Source organism: Erinaceus europaeus, chromosome 8, assembly GCF_950295315.1.
Source record: "Erinaceus europaeus chromosome 8, mEriEur2.1, whole genome shotgun sequence".
NCBI lineage: Eukaryota > Metazoa > Chordata > Mammalia > Eulipotyphla > Erinaceidae > Erinaceus > Erinaceus europaeus.
The window spans coordinates 121,033,918-121,046,688 of record NC_080169.1 but is presented as its reverse complement, the minus strand read 5'-3'; the positions used below and the strand labels follow the sequence as shown (position 1 = coordinate 121,046,688).

The following is a 12,771-nucleotide window of genomic DNA, read 5'->3' as shown; positions in this document are numbered from 1 at the left end:
ATCGTTCTGGTACATGTGCTGCCAGGCATTGAATTCGAGACCTCAAGCTTGAGAGTGCAAAGCCTTATGCACTTCACCACCTCCTGGACCACATTCCTTCTTTCCTGTAATAGAACTGCCATGGACTCCCTGGCATGAAGAAAGGTGGAAACTGGCCTGAGACTTGGAGTTTGGAGGCTGTGACAGTCAGTCCCAGAAACAGCCCTGCCCCATCCTCTGGGCTCTGAGGGACCAGAAAGTGGAGGCTGCACCGGGGAGTCCCCCGCACTCTAGTGAAGCCCCTGATGGGGAGAGGAGAGGCCTCCTCATTTTCTGTCTGCGTGCTGTGTGATCACTGTGTGTTTCTCTCCTGAGCTTACCCGCACTTCCCTCATAAATAGGATCTTCCCCAGAAAAGTCCCAAACTATATAGACTAACATGTCACAATAATTCACTAATTCTACTTGGTATAAAGTCAGATCATCACTTTTTCTATTTTTAAAAAATATATATTTTTGCCATTTTTTAAAATTAATTAATTTTTTTCTTTATTGAGGAATTAATGTTTTACATTTCACAGCAAATACAATAGTTTATACATGCATAACATTTTCCTGTTTTCCATATAATGATACAGTCTCCACTAGGTCCTCTGTCATCCTTTCTGGACCAAATATATACATTTTAATATTTATTTATTTATTTATTATTTATTTATTCCCTTTTGTTACCCTTGTTGTTTTATTGTTGTAATTATTGATGTCATTGTTGTTGGATAGGACAGAGAGAAATGGAGACAGGAGGGGAAGACAGAGAGGGGGAGAGAAAGACAGACATCTGCAGACCTGCTTCAGCGCCTGTGAAGCAATTCCCCTGCAGGTGGGGAGCCAGGGTCTCGAACCAGGATCCTTAGGCCAGTCCTTGAGCTTTATGCCACCTGCCCTTAACCTGCTGCACTACCATCCGACTCCCTTTTAAATATATTTTTATATATTTATTTATATATCATTAAATAGAGACAGCAAGAAACTGAGAGGGGGATAGTGAGGGAGAGAGACAGAGAGACATCTACAGCCCTGCATCACCACTGGTAATGCTTTCCCATTGCAGGTGGGGACCAGGGACTTGAACCTGTGTCCTTGTGTGCCAGGATAGCGTGGGGGTGCCTCTTCCCGAGAGAACTTGACCAGAGCCAGGGCTGCTACTCACTCAGAGACACGGGAGATAGATGACTCAGGAACCAAACGCATGGCGCAAGGTAATGCAATGTCTTTATTGATGAGAGAGAGACAACGCTTTTATAGGCTAGAACCGGAAGTGGCAAGTCAGAACCGGAAGTGGCTAGGAAAGGGGGTGGAGAAAGGCAAAAGCGCAGCTGGGAAGGTAGAAACTTCCTTAGCAACTGTCGTGAGGGTTTTAACTGGTGGGATTAATGTTACCCTGCAGGCAGGGCAGACCTCGAAGAAGATAGATCAAAGGAATGGAATGGGTGGGATCTTTCAGGCAAAACAGTGATTATGTAAATAGGCCATAGTATCAGCAGTGCAGGGGGGAGCAGGGAGCTGGCTTAATGCCCGACACATGTGCACTATAATATGTGCACTTAATCAGGTGTGCCACAGTTAGGCCACTCAGCATTTTCTTTTTAAACAAAACACAATACATTCTCATTGTTATTTATGAGTGAGGGAAAGAGAACTACTTTCCTCAGCTCTGTCTAGTGGTAGTGCTGGGATTGAACCTGTGAACTTAGAGCCTCAGGCATGAAAGTTTTTTTGCAGAACCACGATGCTGTCTCTCCAACCCAGAAAGGGTTTTGCTTGCTTGCTTTCCCCAGAGTTTTGCTCAGTGCTGCCTTCTGGCTTGAACCTGGAAACTTTGGCGTCACAGGCATGAAGGTATCTCCCCCCCTTTCCTCTCCTCCTCCTCCTCCTCCTCCTCCTCCTCCTCCTCCTCCTCCTCCTCCTCCTCCTCCTCCTCCTCCTCCTCCTCCTCCTCTTCCTCCTCCTCCTCCTCTTCCTTCTTTTTCTTCTTCTTCTCCCTCTTCTCCTCAGAGCACTGCTCAGCTCTGGTTTATGGTGGTGTGGAGGACTGTATTGGACTTTGGAGCCTCAGGCATAAAAGCTTCTTTGCATAACCATTGTGCTATCTACGCCCACCCACCCAGACCTTTGATCAATACCAGGAAGCCTGGTTGGGGGGCAAAGAATAATGGTTCTGAAAATGACTTTCATACCGGAGACTCCAGGATCTCAGGTTCAATCCTCAGCCAGAGCTGAGCAGGGTTCTGATAAAACAAACGAGAACTGGAACTCAGGACTCTTGGGAGAAGCCCAAGAGAGATTAGACAACATTCCTACCCCCAGAGCTGAATAAAGCACCACCACTTTGGAGGTGATCATCTAAGCTAGGTTACACTTGGTGGGGGTGGGGGGGGTTCCTGCCATCCACATGCTCACAGAAATCACTGGCCCCTGATACGCAGTGGGGAGCAAGCAGGCTGTCCAGTGCACTCTGCCAGCTGCAGGTGAGGGAGCTCCATGGGGCTGGTTCTCTGGGTGGCTCAGCCTGCAAATGGCCTTGATCGCAAGGAAAGGTGGGGATCCCCACACACACACACCCTTTCAGCCCCATGCCATCATCTTTCTTTCTTTCTTTCTATTTATTATTGGATAGAAATTGAGGAGAGGAGGAGATAGAGAGACAGAGAAGCAGAGAGACACCTGCAGCCCTGCTTCACCGCTTGTGAAGTTTGCCCATGCAGTTGAGGAGCAGGGGCTTGAACCTGGGTCCTTGCACACTGTTATGTGAGCATTTAACCAGGTGCGCCACCGCCTGGCCGCTAGTTCATCATCTTATAAGGGAAAATAAAACAGATAATTTCCTTTCTAGTTCTACCCAGCAAAAGGCTGGTCAAGTGAAGCAGTGGGAGTGGAGAAGGAACAAAGAAATCTGTAACTGGCTGTGATCAATTAAGTGTAAACACCACTGCACTCGGACCAACCAGAACCTACTTCTGCACTGTGAATATTTAAAACCCCAGGAAAGCAGAATTTTACAGTCATGGTGATTACTCAAAAGTAGGCTTTTTTTCTTCCTTTCCATTCAATGTATAAACATACGCTTCCTATATTGAAAAAAGTCAAGAATACGAGATATAGGGACAAAAAAGACTTCTTCCTTTTCAGTGGAATGAAAGAAAGTCCGGGCACCCTCGGCTCAAAGCATTGTGGGTGATTTGCATGCAAAATCAGCAGCGGCATCCAGCAGGCGGGGTAAAGCGGGCTGAGCTGGCAGCCCCCAGAGGCCGGGGTGGGGGGGCGTAGGGAGGGGCGGCTGCACACCTGGGCAGACAGGTGCACAACGCGCAGCCTCAGTCGGAGCAGAAGAGCCCCCAGACCCTTCTCCCCCAAACGAGCCAGCTCAGCCCTCCCGCCCCCAGGAAGCGCGCATCCCCGGGCGCCAAGTCCGAGCAACTCCCGGCACCTGCTTCGTGTCCATGGCAACCGCCTTTTTGCTTCTCAAACCACTGAGGACAGAGGATCATCCTGGAAGAGACAATGTCCTGGGGGGACGGGGGTGGGTTCCTGTCTAAACAGAGAGGACAACAAGTAAATATTGTCCTTGCAATAAAAAAAAAAAAAAAACACAACTTACCAATCACCTAGTTACCAAATCTCTGTCTCCAGGTGTCCAGACACTCAGCAGTAACTTAATTAAAAAAAAATTTTTTTTTTTCGTGCAATGCTCAGCTCTGGTTTATGGTGTGTGGGGATTGAACCTGGGACTTTGAAGACTCAGGCATGAGAATCTCTTTCATATCGCACCAAAGTAAAAGACTCTGGGGTGGGTGGCGGGGTAGGGAGAATACAGGTCCATGAAGGATGACAGAGGACCTAGTGGGGGTTGTATTGTTATGTGGGAAACTGGGGAATGTTATGCATGTGCAAACTATTGTATTTACTGTGGAATGTAAAACATTAATTCCCCAATAAAGAAATTTAAAAAAAGAAAAAAAAGAATCTCTTTTTATCATAACCATTATGCTATCTACCCCCACCCAGTAAGTTTTTTTTTATCTTTCTTTCTTCTTCTTTTTCTTTTCTATTTTTTTTAGTATTTTATTTATTCACTTATTTTATTTATTTATTTATTCCCTTTTGTTGCCCTTGTTTTTTTATTGTTGTAGTTATTATTGATGTCGTCACTGTTGGATAGGACAGAGAGAAATGGAGAGAGGAGGGGAAGACAGGGGGGAGAGAAGGATAGACACCTGCAGACTTGCTTCACCACCTGTGAAGCGACTCCCCTGCAGGTGGGGAGCTGGGGGCTCAAACCAGGATCCCTACTCCAGTCCTTGTGCTTTGTGCCATGTGCGCTTAACCCACTGCACTACCACCTGACTCCCTTATTAACTTATTTTTAAAATGTTTTATTTATTTATTTATGAGAGGGATAGAAGGAGAGAGAGAAAGAACCAGACATCATTCTGGTACATGTGCTGCTGGGGAGTGAACTCGGGACCTCATAGCTTGAGAGTCCAACATGTTATCCACTGTGCCACCTCCTGGACCACTATTCACTTATTTTGGATGGAGACGGAAATTGAGAGGGAAGGCAGAGAGAGACCTGTAGCACTGCTCCAATGCTCATGAAGTTTTCCCCCTGCAGGTGGGGACCAGGAGCTTGACCCAGATCTTTGCTCACTGTAATTTGTGTACAGAGAGAGAGAGAGAGAGAGAGAGAGAGAGAGAGAGGGAGAGAGAGAGGAAGTGGAGAGGTCGAGGGAGAGGAGGAGGGAGAGAGAGAGAGATCCCTGACCAAAGCCCTGCTCAGCTCTGGCTGATGGTGGTGCTGGGGATTGAACCTGGGACTTTAGAGCCTCGAGCAGGAGGGTCTTTTGTAGAACCACAATGCTGTATGCCCAGGTCCCCAGCATTAAGTTTTTAAAAGGATTGTGTGTGTGTGTGTGTGGGGGGGGGAACCAAAGCACAAAGTAGCTTCAGAGACAAGTCCTGAAGTTGGGAACTTGCTGCGGTTTCTGCCAAAATGGTTCCCCAGGGGGGATCACAGGGCAGGGAGCCTCTCAGAGGGGGCCCTGCCCTTGGTGGGGCCTTGATTAAGTGCTCTGCCCTATTCTACTTCCCCGGCTTGCTTACCACCTTTCCTCCGTGTTCCTTACCCTGTGGGTCTCCCTTCTGTCTGTCTTCCTTCTCTCTCTCTCTCTCTCTTTCCTCCTTTCTCTTTTTCTTTCTTTTTTATGAAAAGGAAACACTGACAAAACCATAGGATAGGATGTTGGGCGGTGGCTCCGTGGGTTAAGTGCAGGTGGTGCAAAGAGTAAGGATCCTGGTTCCAGCCCCCGGCTCCCCACCTCAGGGGCATCGCTTCACAAGTGGTGAAGCAGGTCTGCAGGTGTCTGTCTTTCTCTCCCCCTCTCTGTCTTCCCCTCCTCTCTCCACTTCTCTCTGTCCTATCCAACGACAACAACATCAATAACAACAATAACAACCACAACAATGTTAAACAACAAGGGCAACAAAAGGCAAAATAAATAAATACATATTAAAAAAATATTTATAAAAAGGAAACACTGACAAAAACCATAGGATAAGGGAGGTACAACTCCACACAATTCCCACCACCAGAACTCTGTATCCCATCCCCTCCCCTGACAGCTTTCCTATTCTTTATCCCTCTGGGAGCATGGACCCAGGGTCATTGTGGGTTGCAGAAGGTGGAAGGTCTGGCTTCTGTAACTGCTTCTCCACTGGACATGGGTGTTGACAGGTGGATCCATACTCCCAGCCTGTCTCTCTCTTTCCCTAGTGGGGCAGGGCTCTGGGGAGGTGGGGCTCCAGGACACATTGGTGAGATTGCCCAGGGAAGTCCGGTTGGCAGTCATGGTAGCATCTGGAACCTGGTGGCTGAAAAGAGAGTTAACATATAAAGCTAAACAAGTTGTTGACTAATCATGAATCTAAAGGCTGGAATAGTGCAGATAAAGAGTTGGGGGGGGGGTGTCTCCGTTTTGTAGAGAGCTAGTAGGCATATTTTAGTTCTATTCCAGAGAATAGTCCATGACTACACTAGTTTTTATTTATTTGTTTGTTTTTCTGAGCCTGACATCTGATATGCAGGTGGACCCAGGTTATTGTCCGGGGAGATGATGTCATGGCTTGAAAAAGGGCTAGAAAGCTGGATCAGGGAAGAGAGTAGCTCCCAAATATAGGAAAGGTGTATAAATATTGTTGACTGTAAACCCCATTGATTTGATCTGATCTGGGGCCCATGTTCAGCTTAGGAGCCTATTATGTGACCTCTGCATCCCTGTAGATCTGAGCTCACCTTCTGTGGTCATGATCTGGAATGTTCCAGCTGCCGCAAGAGACTGGTATACTTTAACATACGCCGGTATGGCCCTGCGTGTTTCTTGGATGTCTCTCCACATCTTTCAAGACTTGTTTATCCCCTCTCAGCACTGCATAATAGTCTGCTTACCCACTTATTTATTCATCACCTACTGGTGGGCATCCTGGTGGCTTTCCAGTTTTGGCAATAGTGACTAAAGTTACTGTAAACATGTGCTTTTATATACTGCAGAGAGAAATTGACAGGGAGGGGGAAATAGAGAGGGGGAGAGACAGAGAGACACCTGCAGCCTCGCTTCATCACCCGAGAACTTTACCCCCTGCAGGTGGGGACCAGGGGCTTGAACCCCCGTCCTTGCGCACTGTAATGTGTGCGCCTAACTAGGTGCATCACCACCTGGCCCCCTTGCTTTCAGTGTTTTAAGGTGAATGCCAGGAGCATAGCTGCTGGGGCTCAGGCTGCAAATATATTCAGTTGTGTGAGAAACTGACAGGCTGTCTTCTGATGCTCCAAATACAAAATCATCTCACCCGCACCACTGCAGGGTGCATCCTGCCACCAACTGACAAGAGGCCCTGTCACCTCACATCCTCACTTGTGTTTTGGTTTTGGCCACACATATTTCTACCCCTTTCCCATATTTGGGAGCTACTCTCGTCCTTGATCCAGCTTTCTAGTCCTTTTCCCAGCCATGACATCATCTCCCCAGACAATAACTTGGGTCCACCTGCATATCAGATTTCAGGCACGGGAAAAAACAAAACAAAACAAACAAAAACTAGAATACTCACAGCCCCTTTGGAATAGTACTAAAATATACCTACTAGCTATCTACAAAACAGAGACCCCCAACTCTTCATCTGCACTATTCCAGCCTTTAGGTTCATGATTGGTCAACAATTTGTTTGGCTTTGTATGTTAACTCTCTTTTCAACCACCAGGTTCCAGATGCTGCCCTGATGCCAACTAGGTTTCCCTGGACAGACAACCCCACCAGTGTGTCCTGGAGCTCTGCTTCCCCAGAGCCCTGCCCCACTAGGGAAAGAGAGAGACAGGCTGGGAGTATGGATCCACCTGTCAATACCCATGTTCATCGGGGAAGCAATTACAGAAGCCAGACCTTCCACGTTCTGCATCCCATAATGACCCTGGGTCCATGCTCCCAGAGGGATAAAGAATAGGAAAGCTGTCAGGGGAGGGGATGGGATATGGAGATCTGGTGGTGGGAATTATGTGGAGTTGTACCCCTCTTATCCTATGGTTTTTGTCATTGTTTCCTTTTTATAAATAAAAGTTAAAAAAAAGAAATAAAGTGGGAGTTGGGTGATGGTGCCGCGGGTTAAGCTCAGTGGCACAAACCGGCGTAAGGATCCCGGTTCAAGTCCCCGGCTCCCCACCTGCAGGGGAGTCGCTTCACAGGCGGTGAAGCAGGTCTGCAGGTGTCTGTCTTCCCCCCCTTCTCTGTCTTGCCCTCCTCTCTCCATTTCTCTCTATCCTATCATTGAATTCTCAAGCATGAGGTCCCAAGTTCAATCCCCGGCAGCACATGTACCAGAGTGATGTCTGGTTCTTTCTGTCTCCTCCTATCTTTCTCATTAATAAATAAATTCTAGAAACACAAAATTTAAAAAATAAGAAAGAGGCCGCCACCTCGGAAGCGAGTCATGGGAGCGGCAGTGGCGGCCACGTGGCTGCTCCTTTGGGCTGCGGCCTGGGCAGCGGGAACAGGACTTCTACAGCTTCAAAGCCGTCAACATCGGGGCAAGCTGGTGTCCCTGGAGAAGTACCGGGGTTCGGTGTCCCTGGTGGTGAACGTGGCTCCGAGTGTGGCTTCACAGACCAACACTACAGAGCACTGCAGCAGCTACAGCGGGACCTGGGGCCCCACCGCTTCAATGTGCCACCCTTCCCTTGCAACCAGTTTGGCCAGCAGGAACCTGACAGCAACAAGGAAATTGAGAGCTTTGCCCGCCGCACCTACAGTGTCTCTTTCCCCATGTTTAGCGAGGTTGCAGTCACTGGTACTGGAGCCCATCCTGCCTTCAAGTACCTGACCCAGACTTCTGGAAAGGAACCCACCTGGAATTTCTGCAAGTACCTAGTGGCCCCAGATGGAAAAGTGGCACGAGCCTGGGACCCAACTGTATCAGTGGAGGAGGTCCGACTCCACATCACAGCGCTTGTGAGGAGGCTCATCCTGAAGAAGCGAGAAGACTTATAACCACTTTTGCCTCCAGCTCCCCCCTGCCAACACCTCCACCCCCATTCCTCCCCCCACTTTACATGAGTGACCAAAGCAAATGCCAATGGTGCCTAGAAAGGAGAGGCTATTAACTGTCCGGCTCGGTTCTTAGCCTACCTAACCCATCACTCCTGGGAGGAGGGAGTTCTACTATTTAGACTATTTGAATCTCCAAACAACTGACCTATAGTAATGTCTGAACAGTGAGTGCTCTTGACCAGTGGATCGCCAACCAATAAGAACCTCTAGCTCATAGAAACATGTGACAAATAGAAATATATCAAGTATTACCCTTCTGCCTGTTAAAAAAAAAAATAAGAAAGGAAGAAAGGAAGAAAGAAAGGAAGAAAGAGAGAAAGAAAGAAAGAAAGGAAGAAAGAAAGAAAGGAAGGAAGGAAGAAAGAAAGAAAGAAAGAAAGAAAGAAAGAAAGAAAGAAAGAAAGAAAGAAAGAAAGAAAGAAAGAAAGAAAGAAAGAAAGAAAGAAAGAAAGAAAGAAAGAAAGAAAAAGTTTCCAAATAAACTGGAGGCAGCCATCAGTGGTGGACCAGATGGAGGTGGGGTGGGGGCGCCTGCTCTCTATTGCCACCTGCTGGAAGTGGTGAGAATCGCAGCTCCGGCTCCCACCTGGAAAGCCGTCAGAAGCAGACATTCTTGGGGCGCTCTGGGTGTGCCCACCTGCTCACCGCGGGTCTCGCAGTCTCCTGGGTGGGAGTCCTGGATCCTGGAGTCTTTTCAGTGAGAAGTGGAGGGAAAGTCCCAGCCACCGATGCCCGCTGTGAAAGGGGCCACACGTTGTCAAGAGCCACCTGCTTGAAGCTCTCCTCTTTCCTGGTCTTATGTGTGGGGTTCGGTTCTGTGAAGGGGATGCACCCCCCCCACCCCAAAGTCCTGACCCTGTGAGTCTATCTCTGTGTCTGTCGGCATGACAAAGCAACCAGAGTGGTGAGATTGCACGCACACTAATCCCTGCCTACACACGCCTGGGAGGGGGAGAGAGAGAACATGATAAATGAATTAAAAAAATAAAGAACGCTGTCTCTTACTCTGCAAGTTAATCGCTTAGATACTCATTGTGGGGGCTGGAGACAGCATAGTGCTTCTGCAAAGAGACTTTCGTGTCTGAGGCTCAATCCCCAGAACCATCATCAACCAGAGCTGAGCAGGGCTCTGATGAAATAAAAAATTTAAAAAAAAAATTCTCACTGTATCTCCTCTCACAACAACCCTGTGTATCCAGTCTCCACGGTATGCAGTCTATTTTTTTAAAAAATTATCTTTATTTGTTTATTGGCTAGTGGAGCACCCTCCAGGGGAGAGGCAGGTGGCAAACAGAGCTTGTCTCAAACGGTGAAGTGGGCCGGGTTTCCTTAGAGTCCACAGCCAGCCCTCTGGGCACAAATCAGTCACTGGGCAGTTTTGTTGCCATCTGAGTGGACAGTACTGGGCAGAGCCCCTGGTGATTGTGTGTGTGTGTGTGTGTCTGTAACTCTTTACTCCTGCTACCAAGAAGCTTGGCTCCATGAAGATTTATTTACTGATTTATGTTCTATACTGTTTTTCCTTTGTGTTTATTTATTTTTGCTAGGACAGAGAAAATTGAGAGGGGAGAGGGAGAGAGAGGGAGGGGGCTGGGTGGTGGCTCACCTGTTTGAGCACACGTTACAATGCGCAAGGACCTGGGTTCAAGTCCCCAGTCCCCACCTTCAGGGGGAAAGCTTCGCAAGTGGTGAAGCAGGTGTCTCTCTAGCTCATTCCCTTCCCTCTTGATTTACGGCTGTCTTTCCAATAAATAAATAAATAAATAAATGTAATATAAAAAAATAAGAGGCGGGGAAGAAAGAGAGAGAGACCTGCAGTCTTGCTTCACCACTCCTGAAGCTTCCTCCCTGGAGTGGAGGCTTGAACCCCAGTCCCTGTACGTGGTAACGTGTGTGCTCACGTGTATGTGCTACTGTCTGCCCCTATTTATTTCTTTTTATCAGGGAGAGGACAGAGCGCCACTCAGCGCTGGTGTGTGGCAGTACCGTGAAACAAACCTGGAGCCCGTGGGGCCTCTGACTTGCCAGTCCTGAGCTCTCACACTCAGCAGATCATCTCCCAGGCCCCTTGGCTCTGTCAGAACCCTTGACCGAAATTCCCCAGAAAGGCTGGGGAGAGAGGCAGGAGGAGGCTAGACCTGTTCGCAGCTGTGTTTTATGGATAAACCCTAGATCCCTTCATTGATCAGCCAAAGGTTACAGCTCCCAGCACCAGTTGGAACCCGACGTTCATGTCTCCACAGCAGCAACCCAGTCTCTGAGAGAGACTGGAGAAGTGACTTGATGTGTTTGAGGCCCAGGTTCAAATCCTGACGCTGAGTGGGTGTGTCCTAGGTCCTGGGTGAGGCGCTGGGATAATCATGTGTGACTCTGAAGGGAAACAGTTATTGCTGAAGTCTCCCCAGGCCCGGAACACAGAGCTGTGTTGCACGTGTTTTTTGTTTATTTTTGTTTTGTTTTGTTTTATCAACGTGCACACAGCTGACGATACTACAGCCCCACGACTGCTGAGAGAGAAGCAGGAGGGAGCCATCTTGCCGGATGTGGGTTCAGAGATGGGCCGGTGGGGAAGGGAGAAACAGGAGCCTCTCCAAGGGATGAGTGTCCACTCTGGCTTCTAGAGAACAAGACATTCCACTTGGGGATCAACACAAGGGGCTGTTACACAAACACATACACGCACACAGACACACATTCTACATATGCACACACCACATACATACACATTGACACAAAGACACAGACACACAAACACAGTCACACACACACACACAGACACACATTCCACATATACATACACCACATACATACACATTGACACAAAGACACAGACACACAAACACAGTCACACACACACAGACACACACACATTCCACATATGCACACACCACATACATACACATTGACACAGACACAGACACACAAACACACACACAGACACACATTCCACATATGCACACACCACATACATACACATTGACACAAAGACACAGACACACAAACACAGTCACACACACACACAGACACACATTCCACATATACACACACTACATACATACACATTTGACACACAGATACACAAACACAGTCACACACACACACATTCCACATATACACACACCACATACATACACATTGACACAAAGACACAGATACACAAACACAGTCACACACACACACATTCCACATATATACACACCACATACATACACATTGACACAAAGACACAGACACACAAACACAGTCACACACACACATAGACACACATTCCACATATACACACACCAAATACATACACATTGACACACAGACACACAAACACAGTCTCACACACACACACACACACACACAGACACACATTCCACATATGCACACACCACATACATACATATTGACACAAAGACACAGACACACAAACACAGTCACACACACACAGACACACACACAGACACACATTCCACATATGCACACACCACATACATACATATTGACACAAAGACACAGACACACAAACACAGTCACACACACACAGACACACATTCCACATATGCACACACCACATACATACATATTGACACAAAGACACAGACACACAAACACAGTCACACACACACAGACACACATTCCACATATACACACACCACATACATACACATTGACACACAGACACACACAGTCTCACACACACACACACACACACAGACACACATTCCACATATGCACATACCACATACATACACATTGACACACAGACACACAAACACAGTCACACACACACACACACACACACACACACACACACACACACACACACACACGAGCAGAGGCCCCCCAGGCAACTGAAGAAACATTTCAAATAGAAGAGGCTAAATGTCGGGCACAGGGGCAATGGAAAGGCTGCTCCATTACCCAGACGGTCCCTGTGACTCTGTGGCCCTGAAGTCACCTCAGTCTGTTGACATCATGATTAGACTGGGACAGTCATCGGAAGTGACATTTCTGGGCACTGAAACCATTTCTCTCTTTTAAATATATTTTTAAAATATTTATTTATTTATTTATTCCCTTTTGTTACCCTGGTTGTTGTTTTTTATTGTTGTAGTTATTATTGTTGTCGTCATTGTTGGATAGGACAGAG

General features: G+C 47.5%; 1 pseudogene; it reads left to right on the top strand.

The window, feature by feature from the left end:
* Window positions 1–8,011: 8,011 nt before the first annotated feature.
* Window positions 8,012–8,890, top strand: LOC103122126 (glutathione peroxidase 7-like; annotated as a pseudogene).
* Window positions 8,891–12,771: the final 3,881 nt, after the last annotated feature.